At 43.4% G+C, this 18356-nt stretch overlaps 1 pseudogene; it reads right to left on the bottom strand.

Moving 5' to 3' along the window:
• Positions 1-6006: 6006 nt before the first annotated feature.
• LOC134946678 (U2 spliceosomal RNA) lies at positions 6007-6183 on the bottom strand (annotated as a pseudogene).
• Positions 6184-18356: the final 12173 nt, after the last annotated feature.

Genomic DNA, 18356 nt, shown 5'->3' with positions numbered 1-18356 from the left:
CCTTTACCAGCAATTGACTCCAGAAAGTACACAGGGACCTGTGATAATGCGTTCGAGTGGTGATGAATTAATACTCTGCGATGAGGAGGATGTACACACTGAAAGGGGTGAGGAATTGGAGGATGAATATGAGGTCGACATTTTGCCTCTGTAGAGCCAGTTTGTGCAAGGAGATCTTGATTGCTACTTTTTTGGTGGGGGCCCAAACAAACTAGTCATTTCAGCCACAGTCGTGTGGCAGACACTGTCGCTGAAATGATTGGGTTGTTAAAGTGTGCATGTCCTGTTTATACAACATAAGAGTGGGTGGGAGGGCCCAAGGACAATTCCATCTTGCACCTCTTTTCCTTCTTTGCATCACGTGCTGTTTGGGGACTAGTTTTTTAAAGTGCCATCCTGTCTGACACTGACGTACAACTCCAGGAGTACTGCCATATAAGTCTAGGGGTACTGCCTTATAAGTCCAGTCCAGTGGTGCTGTCTTGAGCTGCATCAGTCTAGTGGTGGTGTCTTGGGCTGCCATAAGTCCAGTGGTTGTGTCCTGTTGCTGTATATTATTTACTCCAAATAAAAGGGTTATATACATTACTTATATTATTATCCAAATAATTTTTACAGGGTTTGCCCTGTGTGGTATAGGGGTACACTCACCTGTGCTGCATATTATTATAATAGCTCCAAATAAAAGGGTTATTATTATCCAAATTCATTTTACTGGCTTTGCTGTGTGTTTGTGTGTGTGTGTGTGTGTGTGTGTTTGTGTGTGTGGTTTAGGGTTACGCTCTCCTGTGCCACCAATATTGAGCGTGTATTACATCTGAGCAAATTCCAGCACGTCCCATGTTGTTTGTGCCGCACACTTGTGTCGCTTAGATTAGTCATACAGCTACCTCATTGCACCTCTTTTACTTCTTTTAATGATGTGCTGTTTGGGGCCTAGTATTTTTAAGTGCAATCCTGTCTGCAACTGCAGTGCCACTCCTAAAGAGGCCAGGTGTTTGTGCCGCACACTTGTGTCGCTTAGCTTAGTCATACAGCTACCTCATTGCACCTCTTTTTCTTCTTTGCATGATATGCTGTTTGGGGCCTAGTATTTTGAAGTGCCATCCTGTCTGCAACTGCAGTGCACTCCTAGAGGGTCCAGATGTTTGTGCCGCACACATGTGTCGCTTTGCTTAGCCATACAGCTACCTCATTGCACCTCTTTTTCATCTTTGCATCATGTGCTGTTTGGGGCCTATTTTTTAAATCCGCCATCCTGTCTGCCACTCTAGTGCCACTCCTAGATGGGCCAGGTGTTTGTGCAGCACACTTGTGATGCTTAGCTTAGTCATCCAGCCACCTTGGTGCAACCTTTTGGCCTAAAAACAATATTGTGAGGTGTTCAGAATAGACTGGAAATGAGTGGAAATGAATGCTATTGAGGTTAATAATACCGTAGGATCAAAATTACCCCCAAATTATGTGATTTTAGCTGTTTTTATGTTTTTTTTCCAATTCATCCAGATCCAAAACCAAAACACGAAAGGGTGGTTTTGGCAAAACCAATCCAGATCCAAAACACGAGCATGGAACCAGAACCAAAACCAAAACACAAAAAGTGCCCACCTCACATCTTTTCTTACTGTAGGGCATAATGTATCATGAGCATTGCGGTGTGTGGCATGATATGGTGCAGGGGGCAGAATATGGTGCAAAGGGCATTACTGTGTGTGGCTTAATATGGTGGAATTTTAATATTTTCTGTGCTGGCCGAGGTCTGTTGGTGCAGGGGCAAAAACTGGGGTGTAAGGTAGTCTTTTTCCTGTGAAGCCTCGCCCATTTCAGTGAGACTACGCCCATTTAGCAAAATCACACACTCTTGTCGGAGCGCATGCAAAATATATTTTTTTATGTCTATGGTACGGAGAACACATTTTTGAATGTCTATGGGGGGAGGGAGTGCATTTTTTTTACTGTTCACACTGGGAGCTAAATTGTCTAGAAACAGCCCTGAGTATTGCCCAGAGGAGACGTCTTCTGAACTGTTTGCAACAATTGTATTTATTACCCTTGGAAGCGTTGCACTAAGAATCTAAGTTCTGGCATGCAGGGATATATCGATTATGCAACGGTAATCTATTATCAGGGTGCCCAGGTAATTGGGACGGGGATTCCACTCTGCTTTCTATCCAGCAAGGACCCATCAGCTACAGAAAGCTCTAGTAGAGGAACTTGCCTCTCTGAAGAGGTGGGTGATTTGGGAAGGAGGTTTGCGGAATTACCTCACATGTCCACCTCAACTTAGTGTAATAAATGGATTCAGTATGATTTACCCATGGGCCAGATGCTAGCTGTCAATATACCGACAGTGGCATCCCACCTGCCAGTATGCTGGCAGCGGAGTGAGTGCAAAGGGTCCCCATGCTGCAGGTTCTATTCCCACTCTATGGTCGTTTTGGATACCCATGAGTGGGAATAGTCCTGTTGTGCCATTAGTCTGGCTGCCAGCACTGCCAGCTGTCGGGATTCCGGCTTCGGCAAATTAAACGTATATCTAATAAATGTATAAAGACATTAGAGGTATAGTGAGGTTTGGGGTCACCACATATATACTTTAGAAAAGTTTAAAGTCCTAATAGTTGGGGAGTCAAAATACATTTTCATTGATATCCCTTTAAATTGTAAATTGTTAAACCATCTGTATATTATTTTTTTCAGTAAAAGCATTACTTATCCACTTCTAGTGCAACATATTTTGCAGGCTAATGCGTCTTCATACTTCCTTCTCATGTACTGAAACTGCTCAATCCGTTTTGGGGTTTCATTGTAACTGAATTTCTGATTGCTGTATGGCAAGTAAGCTCTTGAGTTAGGATAATGTCATTCACAGTATAAGGAATTCTGAACGATGTATCTAAAATTATAATTCCATATTATTTGGAATTAAAATGTAAATAATTGTCAGTTAATACATTAAATGAAAAGAAAATCTAATAAAGTATTGTGTTTTCAGCACTATAGGTTTTAGAGTGAAAAATTATATATTATATACTAGAGGCACCACTGTACTTCACCAGCTTCAAACATAGACAGAACATGTCATTCCCCTGTATCAGGTCACAAGAGGACTGTAAAGTGACATTAGTGTTTGCAAGGGGATCTGTGATGTGTGTTCAGTTCCTTGTTCCAGGGTGTAAAAAAAAATCAAAAAAAAAAAATCGCTCAAATAATAAGATTGAATAACATATTCATCATTCCCAGGGGCTGCGTTATTTACACACACAGTCAAATGCAGACCGTGTCCCCTGCTCCTTAGGACGGCTGAGAGAATTATCGGAATGAATTTCCTCATGTCTTAAAAAAATGAAGAGCTTTTACCTTTCCCGGCAGCACATGATACATTCTCAGATCCTTCTAAATTGAATCCATTTGCAGCTATTTGCATTGCGTAGAAACCTACAGTTGAGTGGTTTGCTCAGTGGTGTAATGAGTGGTTGTCAAAACAGACAGGAGGTGGCCCCATAACAAAATGATCCCCTGTCAATCCTTTAGCACTGGCAGCCTGTAATTCAGCCCCAGTGTGAACATCCTGCCCGAGCTTTGTTAAATACCACTTTCTAAAAAGGGAACTGGTGAACTTGTGTTTAATAAGGTTTTTAGATTAATATTTGATGAAGTTTTGGATAGCGCCACACGAGGTTAACACTGACTTGTCACTTGCTTTAATTAAAGGACATATCTCTTATTCTCTTAGTAGTAAACGGAAGGCACAGATCTGAATGAAAACATTTTAACAAGATGTCATACGGCACAGTTATTTCATGTCGTGTTTAACTTAAACATCCAGGATAATATTCATCAAGGTAGAAACACATAATGACAAGCCACTTATTTATGTCCCTGGAAAAAGCACATTTGCAACACTGTTTTAGCAGCAATTTAGTACATTTACATTTTTTTTACTAATTATTTTCTGTGCTCTCAGATTTATTATGCTTTGCTGTATGCCTAGTATTTGACCTTTTTCCTGCCCATTGAAGCTTACAATCCATTTTTACTTGGCACCAGGGACACATAGAGACAATGTTATTTGTTCAAGGACATACAGTAAGGACCTGGCAGTAGGATTTGTACAGAGGCTCCAGTAAGTGTCTGGGCAATTCAATTCCCCGCTATGTGCCTCCACAATGGTTGTAGAGATACTCCATGGTAAGTATCACCCATAATCGACCATACAGAGTGTAAACTCTAACTGAATGAACATTGAACAAGGCACAATTAAGGTAAGAACTACAAGTTTAAATATTATGTCAGTTGTGAAGTGAGTTTTGAGACATGGGTCTTACTGAATGGCTTTTTGCTGGGCTGCTTCAGGGCATCACAATATACTGTAATACTTACTGTAGCACCCTATAACACTTTGTTTCTTTTTTATACTGTATATGTAACAATTGTCACACATTTATTTTTCACCCCTGTAACACTAACACATGCAGTATCTGCTCTTATCTATCCAACTTTCCTCACTTGTGTGATGCCTTGGGGTAGTTTTGGCTAGGCTATTTTTGGGGGTGTCCTACGCCCTAGACTTGAACTCTTAGAATGTTAGGGACTTACACGACTATGAAGTTACCATGAAGTGTTGGGTAAGCCAATAATTTTGGGCAAGATTATGCGAAAAGCCTCATATTACAAAATGTATTGAATTTTTTTATTTCTATTCCAATTAGTACTGTTTCAATAGTGCACCTGCATTTGTTCTCTTGTAAGATGCTGCAAGTTACCTGGAAAAAATTTGATTATGGTGCTTACCGATAAATCCTTTTCTCAGATTCAATGGGGACACTGGAGCATATACAGCAGACAATTGGTTATAGATGGGTGGATAATTGTAGCATGGAACTTTACTTTTTTTCAGGAAGTGTAGCTGGCTCCTCCCCCTCTATATCCTTTGAAGCCCAGTTTAGATAAACCAAGCCAACAGGAGACGGAGAGAAGAGACAACAGAGGAAGGAGAAAAAGGAAGGAGGAATCAACTAAGCAAAAAGTCCAAAGACTGAACAGTGAGAAAAAGCTGCAAGGACCAAGATGAGGCAGACAACCAACAAGAAACTGCAATGACTAGGGAATACGGCTGTAAGGAACATCATCAGGAGGGCATCCAGTGTCCCCTATAGGATCTGAGAAATGATTTATTGGTAAGTACCAAAATCCTATTTTCTCCTTCATCCATTAGGGAAGACTGGAGCATATAGATAATGGGGACCTCCCAAAGTTGACCTTCTGGATGGGAAGGTGCTGAGAAATCATAGAACCCTATGACCAAACTAAACAGTGATCACAAGGATGGAGACAGTGGTCATCAAGAAAATCATACGCTAGACTCTGACCACAGACAGGGAAGTATCCAACACCCCTGAGAACAAAGCGAGTAGAACCTGGGACTCGCATTAATCAAGAAGGCAATGGAAAAACCCTGGCCAACTGTAGGCCCAAAAACAGACCAATTAGGAACTGTGAACCAAAAAGAAAAAGAGAAAAAATTGAGAAGCCGAAGCATTCCATCTAGCAGCCCACCAGGGCTCCCGGGAATGCCCAGAATGAGCAGAGTCAGAACAAGAGAAAAAAGACTAGCAATAGTATTGACAGGGAAGAGCCATCTGAAGGGCGACCACTGAGTAGACGACCAGCTTTGGCTGGGGGAATGATAAAGCACAACCAAGGATTCTGATGTGCACACAGAAACAGTACAAGAGACACAAGATGAGGGCTAAGCATGTCCAGAGATTGTGAAAATGCATACAGTAGTTAGTCGACAAACAGAAAACACAATGGTTGAAAAGAGTGGAAGGCAAGAGCCAGTAGTGTCCAACTGCCATAAGCGTGTGAATCTCAGCCCAACCCTTTAGGAAGGGATAGTGACAGGACAGAGCACCAAACCCTGACACCTACCTCTCACTAAAGACCTGTCTGTCAGTACCATCATGGTGATCCACCAAGACTAGGGAGTCCAACACAAAATAATCGTCGTGTACCAGTCCTGGAAGTACTACAATACCAGATCAAGGCATGGTGTGGAAAGAGAAATTTTTTCTTCCATCTCCCTTTAATAAATGGGTCCCAGAGAAGGGGCATATCAGATAGTAAAACTGAGAAGAACAGATACTGTACCTGATCTTAGCCAAAGGAACAAGAAGTAGTGGGCAGGTACCAAGTGTATGAGCAAACCTAGTTGAAGAACAGCATAGTACTCCCTCCTGAACTTACCTGGATCAGAAGGAAGAGAAAACCACTAGAGAACACTGCGCTGCAGGAAACATGGTCTCGATAGGCATCCTGGAACCAGCTATTACGGTAACAAACACAGGCTGTCTGCAAGAAGATACCGAAAAGAACTAGTACCAAGCTACTGTGTGAGTGAAAGAGGCATGTGTAAGTGAGAGGCGTGTGTGTGAGGGTGATTGTGTGTGTTTAAGTGAAAGGCGTTTGTGTGAGAGGCGTGTGTGTCTGTAAGTGAGAGGTGTTTGTGTTTGTTTAAGTGAAAGAGGCATTTGTGTGTGTTTAAGTGAAAGTGGTGTTTGTGTTTGTTTAAGTGAAAGAGGCATGTGTGTATGTGAGACATGTGTGTGTGTGTGTTTTTTAAGTGAAAGAGCTATTTGTGTGTGTTTAAGTGAAAGAGGCATGTGAGTGAGTGTGTGTAAGAGGCATGTGTGTGTTTTTTTAAGTAAAATAGATGTTTGTGTGTTTAAGTGAAAGAGGCGTTTGTGTGTGTTTAAGTGAAAGAGGAGTGTGTGTTTTTAAGTGGAAGAGGCATGTGTGTTTTTAAGTGAAAGAGGAGTTTTTGTTTTTTTTAAGTGAGTTTTTAAGTGAAAGAGGCGTTTGTGTGTTTTTAAGTGAAAGAGGCGTATGTGTGTTTTTAAGTGAAAGAGCTATTTGTGTGTGTTTAAGTGAAAGAGGCATGTGAGTGAGTGTGTGTAAGAGGCATGTGTGTGTGTTTTTAAGTAAAATAGATGTTTGTGTGTTTAAGTGAAAGAGGCGTTTGTGTGTGTTTAAGTGAAAGAGGAGTGTGTGTTTTTAAGTGGAAGAGGCATGTGTGTTTTTAAGTGAAAGAGGAGTTTTTGTTTTTTAAGTGAGTTTTTAAGTGAAAGAGGCGTTTGTGTGTTTTTAAGTGAAAGAGGCGTATGTGTGTTTTTAAGTGAAAGAGGCTTGTGTGCATGTGAGTCATGTGTGTGTGTTTTTAAGTGAAAGAGGCATTTGTGTGTGTTTAAGTGAAAGAGTCATGTGAGTGTGTGTAAGATGCATGTGTGTGTTTTTTAAGTAAAAGAGATGTTTGTGTGTTTAAGTGAAAGAGGCATGTGTTTGTTTCTTTAAGTGAAAGAGGCATTTGTGTGTGTTTAAGTTAAAGAGGAGTGTGTGTTTTTAAGTGAAAGAGGAGTTTTTGTGTTTTAAGTGATTTTTAAGTGAAAGAGGCGTCTGTGTGTTTTTAAGTGAAAGAGGCATGTGTGTTTTTAAGTGAAAGAGGCTTTTGTGTGTGTTTAAGTGAAAGAGGCATGTGTGTGTGTTTAAGTGAAAGAGGCATGTGAGTGTGTGTAAGATGCATGTGTGTGTGTTTTTTAAGTAAAAGAGATGTTTGTGTGTTTAAGTGAAAGAGGCATGTTTGTGTTTTTTTAAGTGAAAGAGACGTTTGTGTGTTTTTAAGTGAAAGAGGAGTTTTTGTGTTTTAAGTGAGTTTTTAAGTGAAAGAGGCATGTGTGTTTTTAAGTGAAAGAGGCATTTGTGTGTTTAAGTGAAAGAGGCATGTGAGTGTGCGTAAGATGCATGCGTGTGTGTTTTTTAAGTAAAAGAGATGTTTGTGTGTTTAAGTGAAAGAGGCATGTGTGTGTGTTTTTTTAAGTGAAAGAGGCATTTGTGTGTTTAAGTGAGAGGAGTGTGTGTTTTTAAGTGAAAGAGGAGTTTTTGTGTTTTAAAGTGAAAGAAGCGTCTGTGTGTTTTTAAGTGAAAGAGGCATTTGTGTGTGTTTAAGTGAGAGAGGCATTTGTGTGTGTGTTTAAGTGAAAGAGGCGTTTGTGTGTTTTTAAGTGAAAGAGGCATTTGTGTGTGTTTTAAATATATCGGCACACCATTGCACCAAAGAACCTCCATTGGGGCCAGCTGGTGTGTGAGGGAGTACTTTAGGTGTGCTATAAAGGTATTCTGGTGTCTATTTTATTGTTATGACTGACTTGGAGTGCCATGCACTTTGCTTGTGTATCATGCCTCCAGGCGACTGGTGCGAGGTAGCTGCCTCAGCAAGGTTTTGGTCAGCAAAAAAGGAAATTTAAAAGAAACTAAAATATCCTTATTGCAAAAATGTCAATTAGTCATACACTGTAATTACCTTGTAGATCTAATCATGATAAAATTATATGTCTTTTACATGAAGTGTATCACAGATGTGTAGGGTAGCTTGTATGAGTAATGAGAATCAGGCTGTTTCTTTACCATGTAAAGCAACTGAATGTTTAGGTCAGTGGGTGAACTACCATCGATACTGTGTGTATGGCCTGCAATAGGCCCCAGAGGTGACGGATGCCCAACAGTACCTTATGTCTTCTGTACATGAGCAGTTAAGCCCCCACACATGTCCATAAGAGTAAAGCTGAGCCTCAGAATGGTGGATTAGCATAGTCAGTCACTCCTCAAAAATGTTATGAGGCCCACAGAAGAGGGAGGACCTCAATGCACTCTCCTGGGGTCTTCTGAACAAGAGTTTATATTGTGAATTTAGAAGTGCCAGTATTATACTGTAAATGTCAAGATAGTAGCACAAAGCTCAATAAGTTTCTTGAAAAACTTACTCGTAGCAGCCATTATCACATGAGGAGCTCCAGCTATTAACAAATCAGAGGGGCGCTCTAGGATAATCAGTGATCCTGTGTATGTAACCCAACACGCAATGTTAACCAATCCATGATTGTATTAACTGTTTATATGTTGCTGTGATAATACGTTGAGTACAATATAGAGCCGTATTCAATAGCTGTCGGAAGCTGCCGTCTTGTCGGAAAGACAGCAGCTTCCGACAGATTTCTGTTGCAAGGGGTTCCGACCTATTCAGTTCCCGGCTTGACAGAAAACGCGTGGATCAGCAGAATAGGCGCGCTTCTGTTGGAAACGGGGCCAAATCCGACAGGTTTTGGCCCCCTTTCCGACAAATTTCGACAATCTTTTAAAAAAAGTTGGATTGAGCAGGGCGTCCCCCCGGCCAAGCTCCTCACTACCGCCAGCGCCTTCCCCCTGCCGCCGCAGACATCACCACCCGCCGCAGCAGACATATCCCCTCACCGCCGCCATCAGCTCCCCCTGCCATCGGAGACATGTCCCCCCGCCTCCAGCTCCTCCCGCCGTCGCTGCCAGCTCCCCCTGCAGCCGCTTTCAGAGCACCCAGCAGCCGCTGACAGCAGCAGCAGGACAGGACACCGGGAACGGCCAAATCCGACAGTCAGATTTGGCTGTTCATTGAATAGCCCTTGTCGGATCCATTCCGACAAATCCATGTCCGAATGGATCCGACACATTGAATATACCCCATAGTGTTATTGAATAAAACTGTTTAATTATTTTATTTGGGTATTATTTGTTCTCAGCAAGAAAGCATAACCCTTGCACGTGCCACTGTTGCTATAAGTCATTATTGTATTTAGTTAATAACTAATAGCATTCTATAAACATTATAGATGTGCGGCGGACACTTTTCGGCTTTTGTGTTTTGGTTTTGGATCCGGATCCCCGCTCGTCTTTTGGATCTGGATTGGTTTTGATAAAAAAACAACCCTTTCGGGTTTTGGTTTTAGTTTTGGATCGGGATGATTTTAAAAAAAAACAAAAACAGCTAAAATCACAGAATTTGGGGGTATTTTTGATCCTACAGTATTATTTACCTCAATAACTTTCATTTCCACTCATTACCAGTCTATTCTGAACACCTCACAATATTGTTTTTAGGCCAAAATGTTGCACCGAGGTAGCTGGATGACTAAGCTAAGTTGGCGGCACAAACACCTGGCCCATCTAGGAGTGGCACTGCAGTGGCAGACAGGATGGCAGTTTTAAAAAATAGGCCCCAAAGAGCACATAATGCAAAGGAAAAAAAAAGAGGTGCACCGAGGTCGCTGGATGACTAAGCTAAGTGAAACAAGTGGGCGGCACAAACACCTGGCCCATCTAGGAGTGGCACTGCAGTGGCAGACAGGATGCCACTGCAGTTGTATAAACAGGACATGCACACTTTAACAAACCAATCATTTCAGCAACAGGGTCTGCCACACGACTGTGGCTGAAGTGATTGGTTTGTTTGGGCCCCCACAAAAAAGAAGCAATTAATCCCCCCCACCAAAAAAGAAGCAATTAATCTCTCCTTGCACAAACTTGCTCTACAGAGGCAAGATGTCGTCCTTATCCTCCGATTCCTCACACTTTTCAGTGTATACATCCTCCTCCTCACAGAGTATTAATTCGTCCCCATTGGAATCCACCATCACAGGTCCCTGTGTACTTTCTGGAGGCAATTGCTGGTAAATGTCTTCCTAGAGGAATTTATAATTCATTTTGATGAACATCATCTTCTCCACATTTTGTGGAAGTAACCTCCTATGCCGATCGCTGACAAGGTTACCGGCTGTACTAAACACTCTCTTGGAGTACACACTGGAGGGTGAGCAACTTACATAACATAAAGCCAGTTTGTGTAAGGGCCTCCAAATTGCCTCTTTTTCCTGCCAGTATACATACGGACTGTCTGCCATGCCTACATGGATGCTGTCCCTCATATAATCCTCCACCATTCTTTCAATGGTGACAGCATCAGATGCAGTGACAGTAGACATGTCAGTAATCATTGGCAGCTCCTTCAGTCCGGACCAGATGTCAGCACTTGCTACTGACTGCCCTGCATCACCGCCAGCGGGTGGGCTTGGAAATTTTATCCTTTTCCTCGCAGTCCCAGTTGCGGGAAAAAATGAAGGAGGAGCTGTTGACAGGTCACGTTCCGCTTGATTTGGCAATTTTCTCAACCTCTGCAGACTTGTGTCTGACGGAAAGAGAGATATAACGTAGGCTTTAATCCTAGTATCAAGCACGGTGGCCAAAAAGTAGTGCTCTTATTTCAACAGACTGACCACCCTTAAATCCTGGCAAAGCAAATGAAGGGCTCCATCCACAAGTCCCACATACTTAGCGGAATCACTCCGTCTTAGCGCCTCCTTCAATTTCTCCAGCTGATTCTGCAAAAGCCTGATGAGGGGAATGACCTGAGTCAAGCTTGCAGTGTCTCAACTGACTTCACGTGTGGCAAGTGAGAACGGTTGGTTAACCTTGCACAACACGGAAATCATTCTCCACTGCTGTTGCATTCCTCCTCCTTTGCCTATATCATAGGTGGATGTGTAGGCTTGAATGGTCTTTTGCTGCTCCTCCATTCTCTGAAGCATATAGAGTGTTGAATTCCTGGCAGGGCAGGTCCAGGAGTATTTGCTGGTGCTCCAGTCTTCAGCACGCAGTGGCTGAATGTCGAAAGTGGCCTACAATTTTTCGGGCCACCGACAGCATCTCCTGCATGCCCCTGTCATTTAAAAAAAAAAAAATCTGCACCACCAAATTAATTGTATGGGGAAAAAACATGGGACGTGCTGGAATTTGCCCAGCTGTAATGCATGCACAATATTGGTGGCGTTGTCCGATATCACAAATCACCAGGAGAGTCTAAGTGGGGTAAGCCATTGCGCGATGATGTCCCTCAGTTTCTGTAAGAGGTTGTCAGTGGTGTGCCTCTTATGGAAACCGGTGATACGCAGCGTAGCCTGCCTAGGAACGAGTTACCGTTTGTTAGATGCTGCTACCAGTGCCGCTGCTGTTGTTGCTGTGGGAGGGAATACATCTACCCAGTGGGTTGTCACAGTCATGTAGTCCTTAGTTTGCCCTGTTCCACTTGTCACATGTCCGTCATTATGTGGACAGTGGGTACAACTACATTTTTCAAGACACTGAAGACACTTTTCTTAAGGTTCCTGTACAGTCCGGGAATCGCTTTCCTAGTGAAGTGGAATATAGATGGGAATATAGATGGGATTTGGTACTGGGAACACAGTACGTCCATCAACTGTCTAAATCCCCCTGCACTAATGGCGGATACCAGATGCATGTCTAACACCAGCATAGTTGTTATGGCCTCAGTAATCCGCTTTGCAACAGGGTGACTGCTGTCATATTTCATCTTCCTCACAAAGGACAGTTGGACAGTCAATTGCTTAGTTGAATTAGTAGTGGTGCCCTCTTGGATGACGATCGACTCCCAGCAGCAACAACAGCAGAGGCAGCAGTAGCAGTAGGTGTACCACTCAAGGATCCTCCAGAGAAATCCCGGCTAGGAGAGGATTCGTCAGTCATGCCAGTGACATGGCCTGCAGGACTACTTACATTACTAACTGAGGAGGAAATTGACGTTGAGGGAGTTGGTGGTGTGGCTTGCAGGAGCTTGGGTACAAGAGGAAGAAGGGATTTAGGTGTCAGTGGACTGCTTACGCTCTTACCAAAAGTTTCTGAACTTGACAATGACTTCTGGTGAATGCACTGCAGGTGATGTATAAGGGAGGATGTTCCTAGGTGGTTAACATCCTTACCCCTACTTATTACGGATTGACAGAGGCAACACACGGCTTGAAACCTGTTGTTCGGATTTGTGGAGAAATAATTCCACCCCAAAGAGGTGGCTTTTTGGTATTTTGCCAGGGCATGACAATGGGCTTTCTCATCCCGTGGACAACAACTGCCTCCACTGGTGCCCTATTCAAACAAACCACATCACCATCAGAATCCTCATCATCATCTTCCTCCTCAACACCAGCTACACCTATATCCTCCTCATCCTGGTGTACGTCTACAGTGACATCCTCAATCTCAATATCAACAACTGGATTGGCGGTGCTCTTCCCAACACTTGCAGGGGGCGTGCAAATGGTGGTAGGAGCCTTCTCTTTCCATACAGCCTTAGGACGGTCAGGCCTAACATCGCAACTGCGGACACACTTTGACTCTCCTTGGGGATTTGTGATATCTCTGAACGCACAGTTGTTTTTTTGAGTGCTTCAACAAGCTTAATTTTTTTACTTTTTCGAGAGGGAGGAGGACTTCCATCCTCATGAGAAGCTGAGCCACTAGTCATGAATGTAGGCCAAGGCCTTACCCTTTCCTTACCACTTCGTGTCGTGAATGGCATATTGCCAATTTTACGTTTCTCGTCAGATTTCTTTTTTATTCTGATTATTAATTTTTGCTTCTTGGATTTTACATGCCCTCTATGACATTGGGCATTGGCTTTAGCAGATTACGTTTATGGAATTGTATCATCAATGTCATGATTGGTGTCAGCAGCAGCTTCAGCACAAGTACTAGGAACTGGAAGTGGTTCCTGATCTTCCACTATTTTTTCCTCCAAATTGTTGTTCTCCATTTCACAGGAGAGCACCCCTTTATTATTACAGCACACTGAACAGTGCCCCCTTATTTTCATAGCACCCCTGTATACAGGACCAGTGTAATGTTATTTTAACAGCAGCAGCACCCCTGAATTTCTATAGCATACAGGGCCGGTGGAATGTTATTTGAACAGCAGCAACCCTATATTTTACAGCATACAGGAGCAGTGTTCTTTTAATTTTTAACAACTGCACCCCTGAATTTTGACAACATACAGTGCCAGTGTAATGTTATTTGAACAGCAGCACTCCTACATTTTACAGCATACAGGAGCAGTGTGCTTTTCATTTTTAACAACTACACCCCTGAATTTTTATAGCATAGAGGGCCAGTGTAATGTTATTTGAACAGCAGCACCCCTATACAGCATGCAGGAGCAGTGTGCTTTTAATTTTTAACAACTGCACCCCTAAATTTTTACAACATACAGGGCCAGCAGCACCCCTATATCTTACAGCATACAGGAGCGAGACAGTGCCCCTGCACCCTGTACAACACAGTGACAGCAACAACCATGTACAGCTGCAGCACCCAGCAGTAACAGCACTTTAAACACCAGTGACAGACAGTACAGCCAGGATAGCACCCCCTACACAGCAACAGGTACACCACAGTGACTGCAGTAGCACCCCTACAGAGCACACCGGAGTGAAAATGGCGGTGATACGTGGCTGTTTATATGGAATCCAAAACCCGCGAGATTCCGACAGCGGGATAATGACGTTTTGCGTCATTCTGGTTTCCGAGTCTGCTGGGAAGTCCCGAACCGGACTCGGATCCGGGTTCGGAGTGTAAAGTTTGGGGTGGTTTGGTTCTCAGGGATCCGAATCCGCTCATCTCTAATAAACATCAATAGCAACAAAAAGAGGGCCAGTGTACAGTCTCTGTACGGGTCGCTTTCTCTATAGCTGTCGGTGCAGGTAAGTAGACTCTGGTGAGTGCAAATCGCTGGGAAAATGGCCCCCGTGCTATTTTTCCTGTGATTTGTGCAGCAACGCTGGTGCTGCTGATGTGGGACTCTGGAGAGGTGAGTATTAAACATGGGTTTTGGGTGTGCAGTGTTCGGCCCCCTGGACCAAGCGGCCCTTGTGCATCACACACCCTGCACCCATTATAGATATGCCACTGGCTCCAATCACACCCTAAACACCTAAACACTTATTCTTTAATATGTACTCTAGATCACCTACTAATACACATACTGATCCTCTCATTTCATATAATTGATATAAACATGAACATCTTCAAATTGGAACATACTGCAAACCACTTAATGCAAACTCACTTTATCATTTTTCAAGTTCATGTTCTCCAATCTTGAAGTAATTAGGGCATCCTTTAAATGGAAAACTAAATAAAGTACCTTTAATAATTATTTATAATTTATAAAAGTGCATTATAAATTATTAAGAGAAGTTTACTTGTATGCAATTTACTGTATGCACAGTTCTCCATACCTCCACAGGCTTTCGTAAAGAAAATGTACGTATACAGTATGGCCTGTTTAGGAGTTAGAGCTATTTTTGTGGTGTAAATTGATGAATTTCCAATCTGCTTGTATACACCAAACTGCATCCATATATAGATTTGCTCATAGTTTAGACTTATTGATCCCTATGGTATGTGTAAGATGAGTATAGTAAGGTTCACACAGAGTTTATGGCTTCGGAATGTATTATTGCCGCACGGGATGCAGTAGAATGTCAGCATGGAGGCAAGCACAGCGAAGCCCCTTGCAGCCTGCTGCGGGCTTGGTGGCAAACTAAGCTCGCAACAGGTTCTATTCTCCCTCTATGGGTGTCATGGACACCCATAGAGGGGGAATCACCTACCTTGCTGGTATACTGGTGTCAAAGTCAGAAAAATAGCACGATGCACACTGCCATATTTGCACCTCATACAGGTCCGCGCTGCGCATGCGTGCGCTCTCCCGTGCGTGCGCATACTCGCTGTTGCGGGCACCCGCTGGCGCGCAGTATGTGCATTTACGGTAGAGTTCATGTGTTCGTAGCGTGCGACTCAATCGTTACATATTTTCACTATATAATGTATTTTGTAGATTATGGTCCCTTTGATAGAATCTGAAAGTTTAGTTAATGTAGCATGTTCATGGACAGAGAAATCCCTCTTTGTTTGATACGAAGGGTCAGACAGGAGTAATACAGTGGTGTTTAGTATCCATCGGAAGAATATTTAATTAGCAGTATTCCGGTGTTGGTTTGAAGCGGATTAATCGCTCGTGCGAATAGTTATGGACATAAGAAGTTTATGTCCATTTTCTATTATTTGCACTTACTTATCCATGCGGCGGGAAACCCAGTTTCCCACCCACCTGAGCAGTTGGAAATCGTCACAGCCCACCTGTATGAATCAACCTATGACCTTTTGTTATAATGCGAGGAGGAATTCCTGTGTCCAATGAATAATGAGATTGTAGGGACCATTGAATTGTATTGTGTGTGGGGCATAAATAGACAAGCCGATCACATCCAGCTCACTCTTCAACGGTTCTCATTGCTGATAATCGGGAGCTGGATGTCCAGAGGCGCATGCGATCGTTCCCCTTGTGCGTAAGTTTTCTCCGCAATCATATTGTCTTTCTTGTTATTATGGGCCATATCTCTCTCTCTCTTCTCTTTCTCTCGTATTCTCTTAAACGTAATAGTATTGTATTGTATTTCCTGTGTAATTACCTGGTTAGTTAGTCTATGTTATATTGTAGTGTGTGAATTGTATTGTATTATTCTTTTGCAAGTATAACATTCATATAAGGCGTTAGACCCTAAGCACGGTATCTGTGTATTTCTTATAGTGTTAAGTATTCACAGAGCGTCGGTGACGCTCAAACAGCTTTTAAGTTAATAAGGTTACACTGTGTTGCATCTACACCCTATCTCTACACTAAGGTTTTACAGCATATTACATTGTTTATGGTTTAGATATAAAGGTTTAACATTGTGAGCGTCTGCGCCGCTGGTGATCTCCTCGTGGTCCCGAGCGGCCGCTACGCTATAGCGAACCATTACGCTAGTCAGCAGCCAATAGTGTGCCTGCCTGTGATCTCTTGGCCGTGAGCGAACGTGACGCTTGAGCGTCTCGACCTCGGCTAAGCGATTGCTACGCAACGTGCGTACCCTTACGGTACTCCATACGTCAATAGCGTACAGTGTTCTTAGGCCTCTTAAAGGGTTTTAAATAAGATAAATATTTAGCTTTATCATTTGGCGGCTCGTCCTGTCCTTCACATATCTCTGCTAGGTAATTTCAGCAGACATTATCCAGCAGCAAAGGGCGGGAGGTCATATTCCTCGTAGTGCTGTTTGGATAAGCGTCTGCTTCGCTTAGTAAAGGGTGCTGAAGGAATCCGGAACCGGAGGTAAGAACAACACGCTAGTGTCTTTTAAAACTGTTTATTTCTATCTTGCGTACGCAAGCACATATCTGCATTTCTTTTTCATTCGTGTATTTTCATATATCACTCTCCTGTTTGCCATTTTATAATTGATAAAACGTGCTAAGAGAGATTTGTCGCTATTTCATAGTTAAAGTGTAAATGTAATATATAAAGGGATAAAGTGTAAAAGCCCACACGCAACTCTACCTAAGGTATAAGGAGAGATTGGTGTGTTGCGCGGTAGACGATCGAGGATCATCTACATTGATAAAACGTGTTAGTTGTGTTGCGGTGGATATTTGCTTTGCGTACACGTGTCTCTAACAAAGGGTGAGACTCGCGTACGCAACTCAAAGGCCGACGCACGCAGCGTAAATTACGCAATGGAGCGTCCGGGTACGCCTGTCACGATCCGGGTATCTGGACGCCATTTCTTACCTATCAGATGCCTCCTAAGGCTGGCTCAGCGCTCCAGGACCGGATCCCATCTGTTATCCTGATGTGCACATTCCCGCATCCTCTCCTGTCTCTCTGGACGCAGTCACAGTAACGCCTTATACATCTGGCATGGCGTCTCCCGCGGCCTCCGCCGCCGTCCCTGAGCTTCTGCATTCAGAGTGGCGATTACGTCAGCCGCGGCCTCCGCTGTGTCCGCGTGGTCGGATGTGCATCTGTCAGCCTGGCGTCTCCTGTCTCCGGTGGCCGGCGCCGCCATTACTGTTTTCCAGACCACATGGATTACAATCCAAACTTCCCTCCAAGTGTCTGCATGGGCGCAGCCATCTTGGATTCTGTCAGCTGATCATTCCTACCAATCCGTTGTCAGTATTATTAATTTGCATAATTGCCTAGCCAATGCCTTCCTTGCTGCAGGTATAAATAGGTTGTGCCTGAGCAAGGAAGGCGTCAGTGCTTTGGTTGTCAAACCTAGTTCCAGTTTGTCTCTCTTCTGTGAATGTCTTCCAGGTTCCAGCTCCTGTCTCCAGACTTCTGCTATAGAGACCCGCACCAGCATTCCATCTGCGGTGTAGCCTGACTCTCCGATCCATTCTGGACTCACCTGTTTCCAGCTACAACATCACCTGCTTCCAGCTCAGCTTCCAGCAGTGTACAGCTTCTCTTAAAGGGCCGGTGTCCTTTCTGCAGTTTACCACTCTCCACCGGTATTATTATTTCTCCGCTCTCAAATTCTACATTTCATCTACATTGCATCGCTCTCAAGCTTTATTTATTATTTAACTGGTTCCAGCCAGTATCCACTCCGTGCCAACACCTGTCTGGTTCTAACCAGTACCCACAGCAGCATTTTATCTACAGCAGTCCAGCTTTCCCTGGAACACCAGCTGGTACGACCCTGGGCTTTCCTCATTGCTACAGTTGAGCCTGGTAAGGACTTTCCAACTTGCAGATAATAAGAACTGTCTCATACCACCAGAGCTCTGTGGCCCCTGCCACCCTGTAGTACCCA

Source organism: Pseudophryne corroboree, chromosome 7 (assembly GCF_028390025.1).
Source record: "Pseudophryne corroboree isolate aPseCor3 chromosome 7, aPseCor3.hap2, whole genome shotgun sequence".
Lineage (NCBI taxonomy): Eukaryota > Metazoa > Chordata > Amphibia > Anura > Myobatrachidae > Pseudophryne > Pseudophryne corroboree.
This window is presented reverse-complemented; position numbering and strand designations above follow the sequence as displayed.